Below are 19,614 nucleotides of genomic sequence, written 5' to 3' on the forward strand. Positions count from 1 at the left end.
TCCCTATACCTAGAGCCAAATTCTCTGAGGCTAGGTTCACATTTATGCAGGTTGAGTTTGAGCCATTTCTGCTTTGCATTTTTGCACCTGCATTTTTTTGTTATGCATTTTTGTTGTTTTTTACATGTTTTGCATTTTATTTTTCATTTTATATTTTTCTTGTTGCTAGACAGATTTAAAACGCATCAAAAACACACTACATGCTCTTCTGCAGCGTTTCCATTGAAGTCTATAGAATCAAAAAACTTTTGGTGTTCAAAAAAGTCCATGACCCTTTCCAAAAAACCGCACCGGGTGAAAACACGGAGATGTGAACATGTCCCATAGGAAATCATGTTAAATGGACTGTACTGCGTTCTGCGGAAAACGCCTTAGGTGTGAACCTGGGGTAAACCTTTCTTCTGGTTGTACAAGGTTTCTTTTCCAGTTCTGCTGCTGCACACCTGATTTTGGTTGTCAACATTGTTCTGACTCTGCAAACATTTCTGATCCTGTTTGTGTGAATGCGGCAATGTAGGCATGCATCTGTCTGTTTCGGACTGATTCAACCTCAAAAATGAACTTGCTTGTCTTGGTTCTAAGGCTCTTGGTAAACTGAGGTGCTGATAAAAAAAAAAGACAACCATTCTTCAGAGCAATCATGACATAGACCTGTAAATGTCATCTAAATGTGCACTACGATCCTAAATATGAAATGAGTTTCTGAAAGCAGGTCCCCAGCCCTGCTTTTGGCCTGGATTCATGTCCCCCAACCCCCTCATCCCTCTGTACCGCCATCATTGTGCATGCGCAGATGTACCCACGGGTCTCTATCCCGCCTTTGGGTCCTGGCAGTGCCTGTTGATGCATCTGCACACATGCAAAGACAGGGAAGGTTTTCAATTTCCTTGCTGCAAGTTTTTGAGCCTTCTGGTACCTGGCACAAGAAACTGCCAGAGCTCTTCACTGCAGTTGCAGTGTCCTTTACTTTTCTGTGACTTTGGCGTGATTTTAGTGCCATGGACTGCAATGTTAAACTACAAAAGTCGCAAGGAAATCACAAGGAAGTTGCACAACATTGTGGTGGCAACAGCGTGAACTGAGCCCATGTTCTGCAGCAGGCCCCTTCCTGCCATTTTGAAGTGAGACCTTTGTGACCCTGGTAGTTCTGCCACTGGCATGTACCATTTAGGAGATATTCGCATCGGCAATGGCAGATGAAATTACCTGTGCATGCTCAGTGATGCTCTGCATTCACGGCCACACAGTATAACGTGGAGTGCAGAGCGTCTGGGAGTGATGTCGTTGCGGCCCGGCCATTCAAATGGCCAGAACTTATAAGTGAAGACGGAAGCCTCTGCAGCGGTGACAGCGAGCCGTAGAAAGGCTTTGTTTCTAAGGTAAGTTTGTCATGTTGTGCTAGTGCTGCGGTGCATACTATATAGGCATAAACCTGAAGGGCGCCCAGTTGACTACCGCTTTAAAAAATAAATAACTGTCCATTGATAAGGAGAGGAGGCAGGGCAGCTTGAAGTGTGATTTAGGGTGAAGGTCCACTAAGGCCCCTTTCACATGGGCGTTACGTTTTTATCCATCCATTCATGGGTGAAAAACAGACATCAATGCATCGCTGTAGAAAAACGAATGTTCGAAACGGATCAAAGCCCTATTTATGTTCCCATAAAAAAATGGATGTAAACAGACAAATGGTAGTGGATGTAAAAAACTGATGTAAACTGAATCCCTTTTTTCTTTGAAAAAACGTGACTAGACTGATGAAACAAATGGAACACCCTTGTGAAAGGACCCTAAGCCCTGGTGTGACTTTGCCATGCGATTTGACAGTTTGAAGTCGCATGACAAGTTGCACCCTATTGTCCGTAATGTAACCATTCAAATTAGTGTGACTGCAACTTTGCCTGTATAGAATTGTAAAAAAAAAAGGTTCCTGCACTATTTTTTGCTACTTCAGGTGTGACTTGCATAGACATATGTTTTATTTTATAGTTATAATTTATATTTTATAGTCAGAACTTTCTTTTGGTGGTATTTAATCACCACGACGTAGGGTGGGATGGAGGATCGTGACGTTACCACACATGCACGGCCTCCAGCGGGATTCAGGGAATGATAATACTGAATGCTGGTTTTCCTTCTATGAGAATGTGAGTGATTTTAACCATTTTTTATTAAATTTTTATATAGATTGACACTATGAGAGCTTTTTTTGCTCCCTTTCTTTATTTCTCTGAGCACTTACGGAGTACTGGAGAGATTGACTGGAGGAGCACTGAAATGTCCATCCACATGAGGCTTTGGAACAGGGATCTCCAAACTATGGCCCTCCAGCTGTTGCCAAACTACAAGTCCCATGAGGCAGTGCAAGATTAACAGTTACAAGCATGACTCCCAAAGGAAGAGGCATGATGGGATTTGTAGTTTCGGAACAGCTGGTGGGCTGCCAGTTTGACACCCCTGATCTAGATGCACAGATCTTCTAGACTCGGGGATGTATTGGAAGGCCTGTGAACCTGTCTGCCTGTCATTAATGTGAACAAAACTGAATGGACCACCTGTGCCTTCCGGGTGCAGTGACATACTGATCATTGTGTCCGTGTGAATGAGGCAGTGGTGTATTTAATTATTGTGCTGCCGTAGGCAACACTAAAATTAGGCACCCCCCCCCCCCCGACCCAGCAACCAAATAAACCCACCACCCTGGCACCTGCCATTGCCACTCTCTGCCATTCACTCCCCTCCCCCTTCCCACTTGCAGAGAGAAGAGATAGTTAGTCCAGCACTAACCTTAACCTCTCTGGAAAGCAGCCGGCTATCATCGGGGCCAAGCCCAATGTCTTCCTTCCTTGTGTCTTCCTTGTGTGGGAAGCTTACACCATCCAGCAGCACACAGCATCCTCAGATTGTATGGCTGAGCCTCACCAGGTCCCCATCCCTGCCCCTTCTTCTAGGGGATGGCACTGCCCCCCTGAAACTTGCCACCCTAGGTAAACGCCTTGTGGTAAATACGCTGCTAGAATGAGGCCTTACACATTTTTTTTGTTATTTAACGGTGGCCACATGCTTCAATATTATTTCTCCATATCTCCCGCAAGAATCAATCTATGGTTGACGAACCGATCAATATGACACACACGTGGATTTTGAGTGATAGTTGGCAGATACAATAGAAAATTTCCAATTGCATCTCTGTTTTTACCATTCAGTCTCATAATCTGATCAAAATACAAATTCATCAGCAACCAGGATGGCTGCTTCCTAAATTAACTCCTCGGCCGCCGGACACATCGGCCGATTTTCACTCCTCAGGGGGGGTCCCTCTGTTTCCTCCCTGGCCCCCTGTCTCTCCAGTGCCCTGATGGGCAAAAAAACGCTGGCCGCCCGTGCCTCCAGCTCCCGGCAGGCTGCTCCGGAGTTTGCGGCCTACCCGCCGGCGATCGCGGCTGAAGCCGGGGCCTCGATTTTGGGCCGGCCGCCGCGGACTTCCAGGACCCCGGCCGCGGGTTCGCGGCTCTCCCCCGGGACCTCAGATGGAGCCCCAGCCGCGATTTTGGGTCCCCCGCTGTCACCATCCATAGGTGGGTCGGACCCTGGCAGTGTGGAGGACCTGGCACCAGAGCCATCCCTGCAGTCTCCCATCCCATCTCTGCAGGATGCTGAGCTCCTGCGCCGATTCAAATGTATGCTGCAGTCGGAGTTGTCCTCCGCTACCTCCAAGCTGGCCGACCGTCTTTCGCAGGAGATTCGCGAGTTGGGCAACCGGACGAACGACCTCGAAGATAAGATGGACGCTGCGGTCACGGTCATAGAGAATCACGAGCAGGATTTGTGCGACCTCAAGAAAGAATTGGCGGACGCGCTGCTACGGCTTGAGGATTTCGAGAATCGTTCCCGCCGTGGCAATCTGCGGTTAAGGGGTATCCCGGAAACGGTCGCGGATCTTACTTCCACTGCTACAGCTCTGTTTCAGGAGCTGACACCAGCTATTCCCATTGACCGGCTTGAATTTGACCGCATCCATCGTGCGTTGGGCCCCAGACGACCGGATGGGCCCCCGAGGGACATTATCATCAAATTTACGTATTACCGCACTAAGGAAACTATTCTCTTGGCGGCCAGAAACAACCTTGACCTCAGCTTCCAGGGGCATCGCTACCAGCTCTTTGCGGACCTCTCTCAGACCACTCTTCAGAAACGACGCCAATTGAAGCCCTTCACTTCGGTCCTAGTGAACCACAGTATCAAATACGCTTGGGGCTTCCCGTTTCGCCTCACCTTCACCTACCAGGGCCGCAGTCATTCTGTGGCTACGCCGGAGGAGGCCCATTCTCTCCTGGAATCCTTACACCTTCTTTCGCCTGAGGCTGCGGATCGGAGCCTGGCACATTCATCAGGATCCCCGGCAAGGCTGCTTCTTCCAAGCCGCATCTGGGAGCGGTCATCCAATAGGAAGAGGGCCCTCCCTCAGACCCCTTCACGATCAAGTCCTTCTTGTTCTTCTCCGGGCTGAAGATGTGTCTTGGACTTCCCATGTATCATCTCACCGATGGACTTCCTTGACGGGACCGTGAGTTTGGCCCTTAGGGCTCCCCCAGTTTGTCAGCATTACGGGTTGGGACTGATATAGTGTGCCCCCTTGGGTTCCTTCCCTGGTTGGGGGGGGTCTCCTCATGGACTCAAGAATTATGGCTTTCTGCTGTTGCAGCCTATTTTGGGCCTGGGAGATGGTATTCCAGTTTTTGTTGGTAGCACGGAGTGAGGGCTCCCTCTGGTTTCGGGGTGGGAGGTTGATCTGGTAGGCCTGGCTGGGTGGGAGGGGGTTGGCCCCATGGTTCTCTGGGTTGCTATGGGGAGGTCATCACGGTTGCCTAGCTCCTGGGACCTTTAGTTTTATTGCTTTGGTACCCCGTTCTATTGTGTTTATTGCCTTATTGCCCTTTTGCCCCCTGGGGACTTATGTTTCTGATGTTTCCATTTGCAGCCATGTGTCCGGTGGTAGAGCCACCCCTAACTGGTATCCTTCATTTGTAGGATGCACGTCACCATTGGCGTGACACGATTGCACTATTGTATATTCTTTTTGTGTCCTTTTCCTTCTTTCTTTCTTTGTTTTTTTTTCTTCTTTGGTTTTTTTTTGTTTTTGTTTTCTGCAGGGTTCCGGGATGCCACGGTCCGATCGCCATTGGGAGCGGAAATTGCTAGCTGCTTTATGGTTTGTTCTGCTGAGCGTGTTGCTCTGATGCCGCCATGGCCTCGCCCCTTTTGAAAATTCATTCGCAAAATGTTCAAGGCTTCAATTCGCCTCAGAAGCGGGCTAAAGTTTTTCATCACCTCAAATCGCAACAAATTGACGTGGTATGTTTACAAGAGACCAGGTTTTCTCAGTCCTCCGCCCCACGTTATCTTTCACCTCACTATCCCACCTTTTACACGGCCTCGGCTCCTGAGAAGCGTCGGGGTGTCCTGATCGCTTTTAAATGCAATCTCCCCTTTGTCTGTGCTAGGAATATAGCGGACCCCACGGGCAGGTATCTGCTTCTGCAAGGCACCCTCTGGGACCAGGAGGTTACTTTTGTCTCTTACTACGCGCCTAATCGTTTTCAGGATAAATTCTTTTCACATCTTTGCACCATTGTTTCCCGACACTCTAAGGGTCTCCTTGTTGTTTTGGGGGATTCGAATGTTACTTTGGATTCCGCAATGGATAGGCGCTGCGCACGGGGGGCGGCCCCTTCTCATGACTTGGCGCTGGAGGAACGTATGCGCTCTCTCCTGCGGACAGCGGGGCTGGCGGACGTCTGGAGGGAGCTTCACCCAACGGAACGGGACTTTACATTCTATTCCAGTCCTCATGATAGTTTTTGTAGAATTGATCATATATTTATGCAGGTTCAGCAGCTTCCCTTGGTCAGGCGGATAACTATTCCCTCCTCGCCTTGGTCGGATCACGATCCCTTGGTACTTCTCCTTGCCCTCTCTGGGTCAGAACGGCGCCCTTTTCATTGGCGCATCAATGATTCTTTATTGACCACTCAGGCTACCTGCCAACAAATAGAATTTTTTTTACGAACATACTTTACGGAAAACGCGGGATCGGTCTCCTCTGCAGTGCCCCTATGGGAGGCGCATAAGGCCACGGTGCGGGGTCATGTTATACAGCTGGCGGCGGTCCGGAAGCGGGAGCGCCGACTTTTGGAGCTTCATTCTCTCCTGGCCTCTGCGGATGCGCGTTGGAAGTCATCTCCATCCGCGGCCCATAAACGCGCTTGGGACGCTCTGGCGGCAGAGTTGGACTTACTTGCCTCTTCGGAGGCAGAACGGGCCCTGCGCTGGACCAAACACAAATTTTATTCCTGTGCTAATAAGCCGGGCCCGATGCTGGCCAGGAAACTCAATTCTGTGGGGAAACCCCATAAACCGATTCGACTGCGACTTCCTACAGGTGGCTGTACTTCTAATCCCCAGCAGATTGTTTCCCGTTTCTCAGACTTCCTTTCACGCCTCTACGCTAAACCAGATCCCTTCCCCGTGGCTCAGGCAGAGGCATTCTTTCAAGATCTCCGACTTCCTGGGTTATCCGAGGCGGCACAGGTGGCACTCAACGCCGGTGTCACTGTACCAGAAGTGCTCCAAGCTATCAAATCTTTACGGTCCACCGCGGCCCCAGGTCCCGACGGCTTTTCCGGTCTTTATTATAAGAAATTCTCAGCCTTGTTGGCGCCCTTTTTGGCTGAGTATTTTAATGCGTTACGACAGGGCTCCTCGCCCTCTCCAGATGCGCTTAGAGCGCATATCGCCATGATTCCTAAGACGACTGATGATGTACAGGAACCGCAAGCCTTCCGGCCTATTTCTCTTCTTAATGAAGACCTGAAGATACTGGGCAAGATCCTTAGTTTTCGCATCAATAAATATTTGCGTAGCCTGGTCCACAGGGACCAGGTGGGGTTCGTCCCCGGGAGGCAGGCGGGTGATAACGTCCGTAAGGTGGTCCATCTTATACATTTTCTGCAACAACGGAAAATCCCAGGATTCTTACTGTCTTTAGACATCTATAAAGCTTTTGATTCTCTATCCTGGGAATATCTGCGGTTTGTGCTGTCTCGTTGGGGTTTTGGGGATTCTATTCTTTCTTGGATCCAGGCCTTGTATTCTTCTCCTTCGGCCTCCGTCAAATACGCTGGGTATTATTCAGATCCCTTTCCTATTGGGCGAGGGACAAGACAGGGTTGTCCCCTGTCCCCAGCGCTCTTTGTCCTGGCGCTTGAGCCGCTGGCTTTAGCGCTTCGGACCGATTGCAATGTATCGAGGGTTCCTTACGCGGGACAGGAATTCAAACTGAATCTTTTTGCGGATGATGCCCTCCTGACTCTTACTAACCCCCTGACGACGCTTCCTAATTTGCAACAGGTTCTTGAGCGCTTCTCCTTGATTTCGGGTCTCCGTATCAACTTGGATAAGACTATAGCCCTCAATATTACTTTGGCTTCGGATTTGGTTTCGCGCCTACAATCCCACTTCCCTTACAAATGGGCTTCCTCTTCTCTTGAATACTTAGGCGTTCGCTTGACCCCCACTTATGACTCCTTGTTTGCTGCAAATTATTATCCATTGCTTAGCTCTCTATCCTCTCTTATGCATTCTTGGCAATTTCCGCACCTGTCTTGGATAGGACGGGTTAATTCGGTGAAAATGACCATCTTGCCGAAATTGTTGTATTATTTTCGCACACTCCCGGTGCGGGTTCCCCCTCATTTTCTTAGATTGCTTCAGGCGAAGTTAATGCGTTTTATCTGGGCCGATAAGCACCCCAGAGTATCCAAAAGTACGCTTTTTGCCCATAGACTTCAGGGTGGTCTTGGGGTGCCTAATGTGACTAAGTATTATCAAGCGAGCCAGATTGCCCCGCTGTCTATGTTGCACGCCTCTTCCGACGTCCCCCTCCGGGTCCTGTTGGAACTACCTAATTGTGCCCCTATCGCACTGTCGACGCTTCTATGGCTTCCCCCTGCCCTGCGCCCTATGGCACTGAGTCCGATGTTACTTCATGGCCTACAAGTTTGGGACTCGGTACGTTATTCTGGTGGTCTGATGTCACCTTTTCTGCCTTTGCTACCTATTATTAACAACCCTCTTTTCCCGCCGGGTTTGGATCACCCAGGGGCGTTTTCTTGGTGGGTGACTAATGGTTTTTCGCAGGTGCGACACTTTTTGATTTTTCGGTCCTTTCCCACCTGGGACTCTCTTCGGGAATCCCGGAATATCCCCCCAGCGGAATTTTTTCGATATCTTCAATTGCGACACTGGCTGCTCTCGCTGCGGGGTACTTCTGCGTTCCCGTACCAGAAATCTGCCTTTGAACAGCTTTGCCAACAGCGTCCGGGCGCTCCGGGCCTTATATCCCTTCTTTATGCAGCTCTGAACAGACGCTCATCGCATACTTCTTTCATATGTTGTTCAGTGGGAGCGCGACCTGGGAGTGGCTGTGGATCCGGAGGACTGGAATAAGGCCTGGTCACTCATAGCTAAATGCTCATTTAATACGACCACACTGGAGGCAGCCTATAAGGTTTTGTTTCGTTGGTATTGGGTTCCGGCTCGGTTGGCCCGGGCTAACCCTGCCTGTAGTGATCGATGTTTTCGGGGTTGTGGTCATTGTGGTGATGTATTGCATATCTGGTGGTCATGCCCGAGACTGTTTCGTTTTTGGTCTCGTGTATTTGGCCTCCTTTTCACTTTGTTCCATCTCTCCATACGCCGGGATGTTCGGTATGCTTTGCTTCATTGTCCCATACCGGGCCTCTTGGCTCACCAGCAGAAGTTGGCTTCCTATGTGTTTTTATCCGCCACTAGAACAATTGCTCAGGCCTGGAGGAGTCCGTTTGTCCCTCTTCAGGGGGTGCAGGATCGTATAACCACTATGATGATCAACGAACAGATGTCGAGTATCCGCAATGACTCCCAACGTAAATTTTTGAAAATATGGGAGCCGTGGTTGCAATATGCCCTCCCCTCACTCTCCCCGGCTAGTCTGGGGATGTAATGGCGCTCTTGAATCCCTGCTCTTTGCCCCCCCCCCCCCCTTTTTTTTTTTTTTTTTTTTTTTTTTTTTTTCTTTCTTTTCCTTTTTCTCTCTCTCTCTGTTTTTGGTGTGACTAGGACAGCTGCATTTAGTTGTTATAATCAGTTACATTAATGTTTTGTAACTTATGTGCCTTTGATAGCCCCTGCGTGGGCGTACCTTTTGCCCTGTTGGCATTAGAGCATTGTTTTTCCCCTTTTTTTTAATTTGGCATTTTGTTTATCTGTGCAATTGATAGCCCCTGCGTGGGCGTGTTTTACTGCCTCTGTTTATACTGTTTAAAAAATTTAATAAAAACCATTGAAATAGAAAATACAAATTCATGAATGAAGCATCTCAATGATGACGGTTGATCCAACACGATCCACATCAAGTCAAAATCATTTGGAATAGAAGTTGTGCCTATTCAAATCTCCATGATTGAATTGCGCATGCGTTGGATAATAACATTAAAGCGCGTATGGCCACCATTTAAAATATTTATCTAAAAGCCATATGAATAGGTTCAGGGGGTAGAGTGGACGTCATTCACATGGCTGCATGGGGGTGGATAGTGTGCTGCATTCAGAGGTGGCTAAAGGCCATTTCAGAAACATTCTGTGCTATGGCTTCATACAAACTGACTGATTAGGTGCGGCCAAACCTCTGACCATGAATGCACACAGGCTGAGTCCAGGGTGGTTGGGGACTCTGTTCTCAAGTAACCGCTCAGATTGAGAGTACAAAGTACGAAACTGGCAGCTGCAGCTGTCCTTACACAGTGTGTGCAGGCCGTGTTTAGAGCCACCAGCAAGAATCTACTGATCCTTGCCGGCAGCAGCCCCTGCCTTTATGAATGTAGACTTAGACACATATGCAATAGCAGAAAAATGGTACATCTGATACACCCCCCACTAGCTGAGAGACAAGTTGTAGACATACAGCACAAACCTTTGTGACAGATATGTATCAATCAGCTATAACTCCAGTGGACACAGTGGTTATGGGAGCAGTGCACTGCATGCCCCATACATTGCACACGTACGAAGCAATGTATATTTGTACCGTGGGCAGTCCAAACGTTTTTAAGCTTCGACAAAAGTCCTGGAAGCTGGTTGGTTTCTATGCAGTGCTGCACCAGATTTTCTAATTTTAGTAAATCACCCCAAGGTTTCTCAGCAGAACATTGCCCAAAGCATCACACCGGCTTGCCTTCTCCCCATACTGCATCCTGGTGCCATTTCTTTCCCAGGTAAGTGAAGCAAATGCACCCAGCCATCCATATGATGTAAAAGAAAACATAATTCATTAGACCAGACCACCTTCTTACATTGTTGGCACTTGTGGCTGTGGACAGGGGTCAGAATGGCCACCCTGACTGGTCTGCTGCTATGCAACCCCATACACAACAAACAACTTTTTTTCTGCTGCTGTCAATTTCCTTCATGAAACACAGTGGTGTTACTATGGGGGTGCGGGCCACACCCGGGTGACACCCGACAGAGGGGTGACACCAGGCCCACATATCCTAACAAGCAGGGTGTACTAGGAAGAAGGATCAGCCGCACACCGGAGCATAGATGAATGTAGTGTGTATTTATTAATCCATAGGACACACAAAACACCAGGACATGAATACAGGACATGTAAGACGTTTCATATGATCTCGTGCTTAATCAAGCAGGGTGTACTGACAGGTACTGCTCCGCCAGGGCCGGCGCCAGCATTAGGCAGTCGCTATTTATTTGCACGTTCCCCACCAGTAACCTCGGCTTGCCCCTCTCTCCTGCCCCATAGCATGCAGCTCAGTCCAGCGTTTCCCCCCAGCCCGAGTCCTCTGGGGTATACTTCTGCTGGAAAAACTTCCAATACACTGGTGCAGCCCTGTTGGAGCAGGCTTGTCTCTCAGCCAACACCCCCCTCGTCCAGGGGCGGACTGACAACCCATGGGGCCCCCGGGCAATAGGGGATCATGGGGCCCCTGTATCCTTGCCCACACTCAAAAAAGCCTATGAAAAAGGTACCAGGGGCATCTCATGGGGCCCCCTACTGACCCCGGGTCCTCGGGCAGTGCCCAAGTTTCCAAATGGTCAGTCCGCCCCTGCCCTCGTCAAACACAAATCTCCCATGGAGCGGAGATGCAGCCTCCCATGCTGATCGTCCTATCTGTGCTGCCACTGGAGGGAGCTGAAGCGGTCATGGAGCAGGGGTAGGCAACCTGCGGCTCTCTAGCTGTTGTGGAACTACATTTCCCACGAGGCATTGCAACATTACAAAACTGACAGTTACAGCTATGACTTGCAGTGGCATGATGGAACTTGTAGTACTGCAACAGCTGGAGAGCCGCAGGCTGCCCACCCCTGTCTGGGAGGGCAACCAGCTGCAGGGCTGTATGCTTCCTCACCAACTACAAAAGCCAGGAGGACACGGGTGGCACAGCCAGACCATACTGGCCGGGATCTACTACCCACACTACATCAACCTGACTCTGCACCTCGCCACAGTGAGTGAGACAACCCCGCCTCCCCCATACACCATCACATACTCCACCCCATCTCCCCTGGAGACAGGAACCCCATATTCCCTGGGGATAGGAACCCCATCTCCCTTGGGGACAGTGACTCCCCTGGAGACAGGGACCCCATCTCCCCTGATATCCAACCATGATGGTGTCACCCCCATCTGTGCACCAGCACCTACCGCATCATTTACAAGGACCAGTTTGGGGTGACCACTGACTAGCCTCCAAGTGCCCTGCAGGGCTAGACAGGAGAGAGCCCAATGTGCTAGCCTGACTAGTGTCTACTGCTCTGGACTGCTGTTACTCTGCAACGACAGGACAGAGCACTGTGGCATGATAGGGGGGGGGGGGGGTGACACCATGTTTTACCACACCAGGTGACACCAACCCTGTTGACGCCACTGATGAAATGTTCAAGCTCAATACGATAAACGACAAGTAAACATTGTCCCTAGTATGTGTATGTATGAATGTGAGTTAGGGACCTTAGATTGTACGCTCCTTGAGGGTTAGGGACTGATGTGAATGTAGAATACACAGATGTACCTCGGTTTACAAACGCCTCGGTTAACGTAATTTTCGGTTTACAAATGAAAATCCATTGAAAACAATGCCTCGGTTTTTTTGAATTTTTTTCACAATACAAAGTAAGTTTCCCCAGGATGCATTGCGCCTGGGAGGTTTATAGCACCGCACCTGTGCATGCTGGAGTCTGTGGGTAGCACGTGACGTCGAGTGTGGAGGTGTTGGAGCGGTTTTTGCGGTTTTTGAGTTATTGCTTGATTAATCATGTCCCTGTACAGTATTTATGCCTTTAAAGTGCACTTTATAAAGAGGTTTGAACAGATAAAAGACTTTTTTTTTGTACTTTTTTCTGACCTCTGGAACGGATTAATTGGATTTCAATGCATTCCTATGGGAAACTGCTTCTGTTTACAAATTTTTCGCAATACAAGAATGCATTAAATTCGTAAACCCAGGTACACCTGTATGTATGTAAAGTGCTGCGTAAATTGATGGCACTATATACTGTAAGTACCTGTAATAAATAAACAACATCCAAGAATGTGTATCAGTGAATGCAAATGAACTGTTAAATAAAACTCTACCAGGGGAGTTCAACTTGGTTATAAATATGATACATTTACTGATTGTAGTGTTACAGAATAACTATTACTCAAGTCAATGTAAGAATGTGACTTCATGATACATCCTACACATACAGTTGCAAGAAAAAGTATGTGAACCCCTTGGGATTACGTGGAGTTTTGCATGAATTGGGCATAAAATGTGCTCTGAACGTCATCTAAGTCACAACAATAGAAGAACACAGTCTGCTGAACATAATACTACACAAACATTAGATGTTGCCATGGTTTAATTGCACATAACATGTAAACATTCGCAGTGCAGGGAGGAAAAAGTATGTGAGGCCCTAGCTTAATGACTTCTCCCAGAGCTAATTGGAGCCAGGAGTGAGCCAACCTTGACTCCAATCAGTGTGATGATATTGGATGTGTTGCTGACAGCTGTCCTGCCCTTAAAAAACACACACCTGTTTTGGGTTTACTGCTTTCAAGAAGCACTGCAAAACTCCACGTAATCCCAAGGGGTTCACATACTTTTTCTTGCAACTGTAGGCTGCCACGGTACAAGGTATGACATAAGCCCATTTCTCTGATTATGTTCACATCATAATGTCACTTAGCTGCTACCAGTGATCCATAGACAAAGCAAATATTTATGGTGATCCAAGAGAATGTTCCTTAGATCAATAATGGTAAATGTCCTAGGTAAGAGCTGATGCCTACTGAAGGCTTGTGATTCGTATCTGAACAGTTCCAGCTCTTATGGAGGATCATATACTGTATAAGTAAACATCAGATCATCCTCGTCATTCTAGCTGGTGATCTCTTCAGTACAAAACCGGTAACAAGTCTCCGAGGATGGAGATTGTATATGCTTTGCAAATCTGAGATACATATAAAACGGAAAAATCTCATCGGTGTCTGTAACTATGGTTTCAGCTACAAACAAACCTTTGGTAAATGTTAACATATACTGTATAGCCGATCACATCACGGGTTGAATTCTGTAAGAATTTTCTTTTGAAAATCTTTTCTAAGAATTTTCGTTAGAATTTCGCACCATTAGTGGGTCACAGAAACAGTCGATTTTCGTGTGACCATCGAATCTGAGTGATCGGGCATGTTGGAAATTTTTGGAAAAATGTACAAATTTCAAATCAATGATGGGAGAATCGGGCAAGAAATATAAAGCTGTGACCTGGAAAGAAAAGGACATTCTTGGCCATGAAAATTCTTTTCTGTAGCAACATGAGGAGAAACTGAAGGCTTGGTTGGCTGAACTTCAAAATCAATGGTGACACCACCGGGTTACCAAACGCACTAAATTTCCGATTTTCAAAAGAAAATTCATTCAGAATTCAACCCATGTATGGCCTGCATTAGGCATCCAAAGGAAGGGCTGACTAATGCTAGTCTTGGTGGTTCCTGCAACAAGTCCTGAAAGGATGGTATGGGTGTAAGCAGCAAGCTGGACCATTACACTGCCACATTCGTGTTGACGCATTTCACTGTGACAGGCTTCCTCAGAGAGGGCGGCTACATAGATCACGTAAGATGCATGGCGAAAATACAGGTGAAACTCAAAAAATTAGAATATCATGCAAAAGTTCATTTATTTCAGTAATGCAACTTAAAAGGCAAAACTCATATATGAGATAGACTCATTACATGCAAAGCAAGATAGTTCAAGCCGTGATTTGTCATAATTGTGATGATTATGGCTTACAGCTCATGAAAACCCCAAATCCACAATCTCAGAAAATGAGAATATTGTGAAAAGGTGCAATATTCTCGGCTCAAAGTGTCCCACTCTAATCAGATAATTAAGTCCAGGGTCAACGCAGCCGTCTACCAGGAGATTTTGGAGCACTTCATGCTTCCTTCCGCAGACGAGCTTTATGGGGATGCTGACTTCATTTTCCAGCAGGACTTGGCACCTGCCCACCACTGCCAAAAGCACCAAAACCTGGTTCAACGACTGTGGGATTACTGTGCTTGATTGGCCAGCAAACTCGCCTGACCTGAACCCCATAGAGAATCTATGGGGCATTGCCAAGAGAAAGATGAGAGACATGAGACCGAACAATGCAGAAGAGCTGAAGGCCGCTATTGAAGCATCCTGGTCTTCCATAACACCTCAGCAGTGCCACAGGCTGATAGCTTCCATGCCAAGCCGCATTGAGGCAGTAATTGCTGCAAAAGGGGCCCAAACCAAGTACTGAGTACATATGCATGCTTCTACTTTTCAGAGGTCCAATATTGTTCTATGTACAATCCTTGTTTTATTGATTGCATGTAATATTCTCATTTTCTGAGATTGTGGATTTGGGGTTTTCATGAGCTGTAAGCCATAATCATCACAATTATGACAAATCATGGCTTGAACTATTTTGCTTTGCATGTAATGAGTCTATCTCATATATTAGTTTCACCTTTTAAGTTGCATTACTGAAATAAATGAACTTTTGCCCGATATTCTAATTTTTCAAGTTTCACCTCTAAATAACTAATGCAAAAAGATGAGATGTGTTTCAGCACAGAGCACACCATAAAGATGATATTCCATCAACTGTTAAATATACTGTATAGTTACAAAACTGTAATAACCATCAAATAGATTGTAAATCAATATCTAAATTATCCAGATAGGACAGGGGTGTCAAACTCAATTTCATGGCCGGTTGTATCTGTAAGACTAGATGTCCAGAGCACCCGAACCCTCCCTTACATCACAGTGTACACCCCCCCCCCCCCCCCGTTGTGCTGCTGCCAGGAAGAAGCTGGAGGCGGCGCTGGAAAGCAGAAAGTGCAGGGTCTGGAGGAGGACCAAAGGAGGGCTGGAGTCAATTCCTGAAGTCTGCAGGGGAGGTGGAGAAAAGGGGGTGCTGCAGCTCCACAGAGATGTGCAGGATCTGTAGGAGGAGTTCTGTCATCCCCTCTGCTGCCAATTGCTGAGACCAAGGGTGGGGGGTTGCAGAAATGGGCCTATCCGTGGCTGCATGGAGAAGAGCAGGATCTTCTGTTGTTGAGACAAGATGGAGACAAGGGAGTTCCACAGCTGCAGGAGAGGTCTGAGGGCCACATGAAATGACCTTAAAGATAAATAATAAAGATAAATAATTATGGGTCAGACTGTGCTAAAAATATATATGAACTGGTTAACAGATTATAATGATTAAAAATAACATACAGTTTATAATATATACAGTATATAAATAATGGCCGGCTGCCAATCTGCTTATATTATGTTAGAACACGTTAGAAAAAAAAGCAAAAACCTGAAAGAGTTAAGGAGTCACATAGTCTATATTTCTGACGCACATAAAATGAGTCAAGGCTTATAGGAAAATGAATCATCACTCGTGTTTTTCTTCGAATACAGCATTTTGAAAAAAAAACAAGAAGTTGTTGTTTGTCCACCACACTGACAAAATGGGGTAGGGAGGCCTGGTGCTCTACTGCTACGCCTGGAGGAAGAATAGCGGCTGACTGCATTTCAAAGCTTAACCGTTTCAATACCGTGCAATTTTACACCTTCCTGCCCAGGCCATTTTTCAGGTTTCAGCGCTCTCACACTTTGAATGACAATTGCGCGGTCATACAACATTGTACCCAAACTAAAATTTTATCATTTTCTTCACACAACTAGAGCTTTCTTTTGGTGGTATTTAATCACCACTGGGGTTTTTATTTTTTGCTAAATTAACAAAAAAAGACCAAAAATTTTGAAAAAAAACCACATTTTTCTTTGTTTCTGTTATAAAAGTTTACAAATAAATAATTGTTCTTCATAAATTTAGGCCGAGATGTATTCTACTACATGTCTTTGGTGAAAATAACCCAAATTAGGATGTATTTTTTAGTTTTTAGGAAAGTTATAGAGTTCACAAACTATGGTATAGATCTGAATATTGATCAATCCTGAAGTACTGACAGCCAATCTAATTTCTTGAGGTCCAAGAATGTCAGAACAGTACAGATATCCCCCAAATGACCCCTTTTTGCAGAGTAGACAGTCCGACGTACTTCATAAGAGGCATGGCGAGTTTTTTGAAGTTGTATTTTTTTGTCATAATTTTTCGGAAAATGAAAAAAATTATTTTCACTATTTTTTTTTTTACATACTGTCACCAGTGCAGTACAGCGTCATCATATAACTGGCATGGCGGTGATCAGGGACACTGACTGGTGACAGTATGAAAAAAAAAATATATATATTTTTTTTAATTTTTTTAAATTTTTTTATTATATTTAATTTTTTATTACTTTTTTTTTATTTTTTTTAAGATTTTTTTTCATATTTTACTATGACCAAAATAGTACAATGTTACCATAGTAACATTGTACTACTTTGGGGAAGTGATCAGTATTTTTTTTTTTTTTTTTTTTTTACACAATTTGCTTATAGCAAAGAATTACTTTGCTATAAGCAAGGATTTACCTGAATGAAATTGATTCATTCAGCTTTTTTTTTTTTTTTTTGTGCTTAGCTGTGATTTGGTCACAGCTAATCACATGACATGTGCATGTGATTAGCTGTGACCATTCACAGCTAGGCACTAGTATACAATGGATGGCATCATGAGCTTGTAGGGTTCGAAGAGTCTGGGAACCACTTTGACTAGGAGGCGATTTACGTGAGGACTGGGAACCTCGAAGACGCATAGGAATCGAAGTCTCCTCACTCTAAGATTGTGGCAGTTCCAGGTTGAGTTCCCGAAAGCGTCGTCGAAGATCCGCTGGCGAGGAGGCCTGGCATTGATGACCTTGGTAGGAGAATGTGAGCTTGAAAGGGAAGCCCCATCTATACTTGATGTCAGCAGATTGGAGAATTTGAAGATAGGGTCTCAGAGTGCAACGTTTAGCAATCGTAACTGGGGACAAGTCCGCGAACAGATGAACAGAGTGACCCTGAAATTCCAGAGCCGAACGATTCCGAGACGCCTGTAGTAAACGTTCTTTAGTGCGGTAAAAGTGGAATTTAATAATAATATCTCTGGGAGGACCCTCTGTAGGTTTGGGTGCTAGAGCTCTGTGTATACGGTTAAACTCCAGACGCTCCATGGGAATCTCAGGGGCCAACTCCTGAAAAAGAGCAGTAGCAGTACCTTGCAAATCGCTGATCGCCTCGGGGATTCCGCGAATGCGGAGATTATCCCTGCGTGCCCTATTCACAGCATCCTCCAGCTTATCTTTTAAAGTATCCAGCTCGGCATGCAGGTCCTCCACCTCCTGCTCATGACCCTCCAAGACCGTAGTCGCCAAATCCATACGTTGCTCCAATTGGTGGGCGCGAAGGCCCAACTCCTTTAGGCCTCTCGCCAGATCAGAAGATAATTTACGTGAGGCAGTCGTAATCTCCTCCCGCACTATAGCACGAAATTTGTGTAGCAAGGCTTCAGGATTATGTTTAAGGGAATCAGCCATCCCCGATGGAAATTGCCGCTGACTATCGCCGTCAGACTTATGGTCACCTGGAAGCTGGGTATTATCGTCAGGCTCAGGTGGGCTAGGTATCAGCTTTGCGGTGTGGCCCAGCGGAGGGGAGTGCTGCTGGGCCCGGTGTTTAACCTCCTTGGCGGTATTCCCGAGTGTAGCTCGGGGTAACATTTCAGTACCAAAAGCGGTAACCCCGAGCTACACTCGGGAATACCATGCGGCGCTGCTCCGGCATGTGTTCTTCACTTACCTTACCCTGCCCTCCCGCGATGTGTCCCCTGCAGCGTCCCCGGCCATCTCCTCCGGCCGATGCCGGCATCCGGCTTCTGTGTCCTGTCCCTGTGACGTCGGGACGTACGGGCGCCGCCGCCGCCGCCGGCGGCGGGAAATTTAAAAATTTTAAAAAATGTCATTTTTTTTTTTTTTCATTTTACACAGTAAAACATTGCTGTTTCAACCCATTTCACATACATTTTGTCCCTAGTGCTTTGTCCTGCGCCCTGCCTGCATTTTGTCTGTTCTTTCTGCCTGGAAACTGAGAAATGTCCATGGCGTCCAAAAAGTGTCCCTTTAGGTCAAAAGCGGTTTAGATCAGCTAGAGAACAGCGATAGTAAATCAGAACCACTTACAGAATTGAGTGATAATGATTCGTGGGGGAAATTCGTCATCAGAAACTGAAAACGATTTTGCGACTGAGCTCAGCAATGTGCGAACTTGGCGCTCTATTTCACATTTCAGTGTTTTGGTTTGATTATATTATTGAATTAAATTTTTTATTATTTTTATATTATTTTTATGATTATTTATTAAATTATAATTTATGATTTTGTGTTTCAAATTTTATCATACCCGGGATGTTTACTAGACTCTTGTTCGGACAGATTTCAGTGAGTTTTTCCTAAAAATTACAGCCTACAAATAAAAAAAATACATATTTCCATGCAAAAAAATGGTACCGCTTTCAGCACAAAAAATCTGAAATAATCATACCGCCAGGGAGGTTAAGCTTGGTGCGGGGGGTGCGATGCATTGTTAAAAGTGGTCCGCAGGATTCCAGAAAACCTCCAGACTGTCAAAGTGATACGCTTAGGTGTAAAAGCTCAGTGGCCGAGATAAATGTTTCGGTGGCACGGCTCAGAGAGGTCACATTGGCATTTTCCTCCCAACACGTGTACGTGTCCCCCACCGGGGGGTGTTCCCAGAAGATCCTTCATAACGCTGCAGTCAGTGAGATATATATAATTATAGCAGCAAGGCCGGGTATGCAGAGTATATATTGGCTGCCCAACGATACCCCAAGCACTTCTTATTGATCTGCACAGGGAGGGGGTCAACATAAGGAGCCTCTCCCCCCATCCAGCAATACTCCTGCCACCATGCCAACCCTAAGTGACTCATTGGGTTGCGGTGGGGATATAGGACTCTCATTGGGGCCACCAGGAGAATCATGGGGACCCCCCCAGCCCGTCTCAGTAGCTGACCTGTCTCCCGTGTCAGGTAGACAGAG

The 19,614-nt window shown here is 46.6% G+C and overlaps 1 protein-coding gene across 1 annotated transcript in view; it reads right to left on the reverse strand.

The window, feature by feature from the left end:
- Positions 1–15,184: 15,184 nt before the first annotated feature.
- Positions 15,185–19,614, reverse strand: part of LOC149452406 (uncharacterized) — a 32,723-nt gene continuing 28,293 nt past the window's right edge. Inside the window, exon 3 of the mRNA XM_089689421.1 lies at positions 15,185–15,759. The gene's annotated coding sequence lies outside the window, so the exon portion shown is untranslated. The remainder of the gene's footprint in view (positions 15,760–19,614) is intronic.

Source organism: Staurois parvus, unplaced genomic scaffold (genome assembly GCF_062004578.1).
Source record: "Staurois parvus isolate SC_StPar_1 unplaced genomic scaffold, SC_StPar_1.0 ptg000475l, whole genome shotgun sequence".
In the NCBI taxonomy this organism is placed as follows: Eukaryota; Metazoa; Chordata; class Amphibia; order Anura; family Ranidae; genus Staurois; species Staurois parvus.